We start from the raw sequence: 6144 nt of genomic DNA, 5'->3' as shown, positions 1-6144 counted from the left end.
TGCAGTCTGTTATTGAGAATATTGGCCAACTGCCCAACTTGTGTTTCCAGATTTCTGATAAAAGATCTAGTGTCTGTCATAAACTGAGTTTGAGTATTGGTGAGGGTCAATAATGCAGCTCGCAGTTCATTAGGCCTTTCAGGTTGAGCTTGATTCATTGATTGTTGAGGCCTAGGCTGTTGTGATGAAGAGGCTTGATGCATAGGTGGCTGAGGCATGTTATTCTGAAATTGGCCCTGAAACTGAGGTTGCTGGCCCTGATTATTCTTCCAGGAAAAATTGGGGTGATTTTGCCACCCAGGATTGCAAGTATTGGAGAATGGATTATTGAGTGGCCTCTTAAAGTTTCCCACTACTTGAACCTGAGCGTGATCCATTGGAGTGTTATTATTCATTTTGATAGGGCAATGATCGATAGAGTGAGAACCACCACAAATTTCACACCTAACTGCCATTTGAACCGCATTAGCAGATACGGTGCTCTGTTGTAACTGCTTTGTCAAGGAGGCTACTTGTGCTGTTAAAGCAGTGATTGCATCCAGCTCATGCACCCCAGCTACCTTTCTGACCCCTGATGATCTTTCCTCAGACCACTGATGATTGTTTGTGGCCATGTCCTCCAGCAGCTCATAAGCACCAGTTGCACTCTTGCTCATAAAAGTACCACCCGCTGCAGTATCAATAATGGTTCTGGTTGTAGGAAATAAACCATTGTAGAAATTCTGTACTAACATCCACTGTTCAATGCCATGATGAGGACATCTTCTCAAGAGTTCCTTGAATCGTTCCCAAGCTTCATACAATGATTCTCCATCATTCTGGCAAAAATTATTGATCTCTCCCCTCAATTTAGCAGCTTTGGACGGAGGGAAGAATTTTGACAAAAACTTCTGAGCTAGATCTGCCAGGTGACAATAGAGTTCGGTTGCAAAGAGTTCAGCCAACTTTTAGCTCCGTCCCTCAGAGAAAATGGGAAAAGCCTAAGTTTAATTGCGTCATCACTCACCCCATTGTATCTGAAAGTTCCACACAGATCCAGAAAATTAGACAAATGGGTGTGAGGATCTTCAGAAGGCAATCCATTAAATTGAACAAAGGATTGCACCATTTGTAGAATAGCTGGCTTGATTTCAAAGTTGTTAGCCTCTATAGCTGGTGGGCGTATACTGTTTTGTACTCCCGTCAGAGTGGGCAGTACATAATCTCTCAGGCTCCTCTCAGCATTGTTCTGAGCCTGACCCCCTTGTACAATTCCAGGAATTAAAACATTCCTGCCATCCCCTTCATTCTGTGCCATCTTCACAGATTTTTGGGCCTCCCTCTTGTTCTTTCTGTTTTGCTTGCAGGTCTTTTCAATCTCAGGATTCAAAGGAACAAGATTGTCTGCTCCTCTTCTGCTACGCATATAACACAATTCACCTGAGATAGATAAATTAAGCAACTAAACAGATTAGAAACAAGAGAAATTAAAATCAAATTAGAATAAAAATTAATCAGACTGATATTGATAATTATTTTTAGTCCCCGGCATCGGCGCCAAAAATTTGTTGCGATATTTTTGCTATGCAAGTGCACACAGTCGCAATTTGTAATAAAAATGGTAAAAACCAAGTATCGTCCTCAAGGACTGATTTATCCATTACCAATCAATCAATCTTTTTAATTCTATTTGATTAAACAATTTCAGAGATTTCAAACAAAGAAGAATACTAACGAAGCACAATGAACATTTAAACAAAATAACAGAGAAAATGAAATTAGGACAATTATGATCCTCTATTGTCCACCCTTTTATTTCCTAATGCAAGCATTATATCCCCTTCTCCCTATTCAAGAACAAGTTGCAAAAACAATTCATAACCTGGTTAAGATTTACAAAATTCAATCTAAATGACAACTTCCTATATTTCTATGGTAAGTTGAATCATGAAGAAGGCATTAAACACGCAACTCAGAAAAAACAGGCAAACAATTTAGATACTTTCATTCTAAATTGAATTTGCATCCAAACAATCAAAGCATATCAAATTTCACTTTTCAGATTTCAATTTGATTCATGAAATAACAATTAGAGGTGATCAATCAATAATTGCACAAGTAACACAGATTGTAAGGAATTGAAAGAGATGAAGAAGAACATGAATTCTGCATTAATCCATAAAAAGGGTTTCCAAAAGATTCACATAATAGCCCTAAAGAAGAAATTATCCCGTAATATTCATTCTAGCAGTCATAGAATTCAATTACAAACATGAAAATATTAAAGACAGATGATGAAAACTCAAGAATGGATCCTCCACTCTCCGCCGTCGTCTCCCTCTGTTTAGCACTCCAAAAATGCCTCCCTCTGTCTAATTGGTTGTCATTTTTAACCTAATTCTTGTTTTGTTAAGCTTCAAATGACTAAAAACCCCTTAATTAAAATCTGCATTTTTCTCTTTTTCAAGCATATCCTGCGGTCGCAGGATGCCATTCCTGCGGTCGCAGGAATGCTCTAAAATGCCAAATTCCTCTGTAGCTGCGGCCGCAAGACACACTTCCTGTGGTCGCAGGAATACTCTGGAATGCAAAACTCCTCTGAAGCTGCGGCCGCAAGACACACTTCCTGCGGTCGCAGGAAGTGCTCTGAAACACAATTTCCACCTCCTTTTGTCATTTTGTGTATGTTTCCACCATGTTTCCACACCTAAATCACCTAAGTCCTTCGACACCTGAAAACATACCGAAACAAACGTAAAATACAACAAAACAAAACAAACACCTAATACTTTACCTGAAAAACACAAAGATAAATGAGTCTAAAACTCACTTATCATACTTATTCCAAGTAATGAAATGAAAGATAGAGAATATTATGATTCTGTACTGGTTTGGGGAAACCAATAAAGTTATTGGGATTATTAGGGCATAAGTGTCTACCTATTTGAAGGGATATAAGAGTTCGCAAGTTTCAAGTATGAGAAAACGAAGTTCCAGGATGAGAGACTTGTATTTCTCCGAACATTGCAGATAAGAAAGAATATGACATTTTGGGGAAGAGAGAGGAGTTTTGACTCCTGATTTAATAAGGGTTCCAAGATTGTACCAAGCATTAGGCCGGGGGCCTACAGGTTAGCCTTACCCTAGTTATTGCGCATGGAAAATCTAATGGAATTATAATAATGAGGTAAGGTTTTATGGATTAAGACTGTCACTTTAATAAGACTGGACTTTGTGGTTATGGTCAGGTTTATAGGATTTGTGTTAGGAAGTGTTTGAATAAATTTCGAGGACGAAATTTCAATAAGGAGGGGATAGTTGTAACGACCCAAAATTGTTAATAGGGTTTAGTGCCTTGATTAGCGTGCCGGGAGGGCATAACTGGGTATATGTGTGATTAACTGATTAAATGTGTGAAAATGTGGCATGCATGGCATATTTGATAATGTGAGTATGATTATAAGCATGTGGGCCCATTCTTGATAATCCGGGCACATTTGTAATATTGCCCCGTTGCGGACATAAATGTTATTTTATGTGAATTAATGATTGAGACCACATTATTATGTGGATATATTTGCAGTATATGGCTCGAGGTGATCCAAGTGAGCGGTTTGCCAGAATAGTCACAGCGGGGTTTAATACCTGGCTCGGGGCGAGCCTAGGGGCATGTAGGGAAATTTAATGTATATGTGAGATTTATTGAGTAGTGGGTAATTAGTTGGGCATGACGGGATTAATTGGAAATTGGTAGGATGACTAGGGGAATTTGTGTGAATTGTGGCAAAAGACTATTTCGCCCTTGAGGGCATTAGAGGGTAAGTTAAGGGCAGGGGCATTTCTGTCATTTACTGCCTAAATGGATGACACACTTAGTCAATCTGAATAATGTAGAACCAAGGGGAAACCTTCAGAATATTCAATAAACTCCCAACTCCTCTTCTCTCTCTCTCTCTTTTGGTTCCTTCATCCTTTTGAAGTGCTTTGGGGGCTCTTGGGAATTTTGAGATGAAAGCTGTGGAATTGAGGGAGTTGGGGCCAGAATTTTCCAGGGTTAGTTTAGAAGATCACATCACTACTGAGGTAAGCTTCTTGATCTAAATTTTCTTTAGAATTTATGTGATCAAGTTAAGTTGTGTCTGAGTAGAGTTCCATCTTGGGATTTGAATTTTATTAAGGATTTGATGTGGATTCCAAGTTGATTTTGGGTGTTTGAAGAGTGTAAGGATTGGTTTATAAACTAGCTATGAGGTTTAGGTTGTAAGGGTAAGAACTCTGGGTTCAATTATGGATTTTGGATGATTTCTGTTGAGATTGGCTAGGAAAAACGTTGAAGAAACCCAAGGATTTCTGGGTTCACGGGGGCGCGACGCAACCCAGCTCATGGGTGTCGCAGCCCGCGTGCCCCAGATGGCCCTGGGAGGGCTTCTAATTGTAGGGTGTGCCACGAATCTAAGGGGCAAGTCGTGGGCTGCCTCCCCTAGATGCTGGAGGTCGCGTCTCTGTTTGGGAGGTGTGTCGCGACCCTCAGGGCCAGGTCGCGACCCTCCTAGGCAGTTTTGGCATAGGTTTGTTTTAGGACTCAGGGAGGCTTGGGGACCTAAACTTGCGCTCGGGACAATTTCTTCAACCCGATTTAGTAGAAATCAAGGTCTCGGAGGCTAGTAATTGAATCCAAAGTTTTTTAAAACGGATTAGAATCTTATGGATATCCATTGTCACTTTGTGACTAGGTTTCACCGCAAGGTCTCAAGAATTAAGGATCATGCTCGGGGCCACTATACGCTTGCTGCTCGGGATCCAAGGTAAGAAAAATGTACCCTTGTATGGTTGAGAATAGGATTGAGGTTCAGAATAATTAAATGCTCGTATTGCGTTTGTAAGATTAGCATGGTATATGAGAATGAATGGCCTAAGAGAGTCGGGGCTGATGACTTGCGCATAGGACGCAGCTCGGCCACTGTGAGCCAGGGTCAGCTAAATAAACAATGGACTCAGCCTAAGCGAGCCTGAGTCAGTTGAGTAAATAGAGGGCTCGACGTAGGGGCACTGACCCTATACATTTGTATATTGATTGAGATATGTTTCTTAACGTACATGCTTACTGTTATTAGTTTGATGCCTGTGATTTGTTGAACTTTTGGATGACTATATTATGATTGATTGGATGCTACTACTGATTATATATTTTCTACTATGGTTTTCTTGTTGGGCTTTGGCTCACGGGTGCTACGTGGTGCAGGTAAGGGAGTTGATTGCCAGACCAGCCATAAGTTGGAGAGCTTTAGGGGCAGTGTGTACATATGCGGCCTGTTCGATCGCCACGGTCGAGGTAGCTTGGGAGGAGCTAGGGTTAAACCTCATTTTTGCCGCTTAGGTCGGCTAAACTGTATCAGTTTATCTTTTATCAATCTGTAAACTGATTTTTGGGATCCCGTTTACGAACTTAATATTTTAATGAAAGTAACCATTTGTTGACCAAATAATTTATTACATAACCTTGACTTAGTCTTTAATTACACAGTTAACTTCAAACGGCTTGTTTAGTAGGTTAAGCACTATTTTTAAAAACACAGTGTAACGGTCTTGGTTATCCCGGGCATTACATAGGCGCCGCTCCGAAGCCCTCCAACTTATGGCTGGTCGACTTTTCCCTTGCCCTTACTTGCTCCATGAAGCACCCATGAGCCAAGGCCCAGTAAGAGAACCCATTATGGCATAATAAAATAGCCAATCAAACATAAATGGTGAACATCATGCTTTATAGACAATAGATGTACTGTCTCAATATACAAGTAGTTTACAAGACCTATGCCAAGAGAAGTGCCTCTCCGGGTACTAAGCATACGGTCGGATGCCAAGTGAGTGTGTATAGCACACCACAATGGTCCTGCGCCAACACAACCTACATTCTGCATGTATTTCCAAATAGGATCTATGTCAATCAATAACAATCATACATAATGTAGTCAATGCAACAAACACAGATATAAAATGGGGTACACAACCCTAACTAATCATTTAAACAAATAGTTATAATTGTTACATAACAATAGTGGGGCTCGTGCCTTGCACTACATGCATGTGCCAGTTTCCTTAACGCAATTCCAGTCATAAAGGCAAAACCACCTGTAACGTTCTGAATTTTTTATTTAAGGCTGAGTG

General features: G+C 40.4%; 1 non-coding gene across 1 annotated transcript; it reads left to right on the top strand.

Moving 5' to 3' along the window:
- Positions 1–744: 744 nt before the first annotated feature.
- On the top strand, positions 745–851 carry LOC133787268 (small nucleolar RNA R71). The gene has a single exon (XR_009872298.1). It is a non-coding gene; the product is annotated as a small nucleolar RNA R71 (small nucleolar RNA).
- The last annotated feature ends 5293 nt before the right edge of the window (positions 852–6144 follow it).

Source organism: Humulus lupulus, chromosome 6 (genome assembly GCF_963169125.1).
Source record: "Humulus lupulus chromosome 6, drHumLupu1.1, whole genome shotgun sequence".
Lineage (NCBI taxonomy): Eukaryota > Viridiplantae > Streptophyta > Magnoliopsida > Rosales > Cannabaceae > Humulus > Humulus lupulus.
Note: the sequence above shows the minus strand (reverse complement) of the source record. Positions and strands in the feature narration are given on the sequence as shown.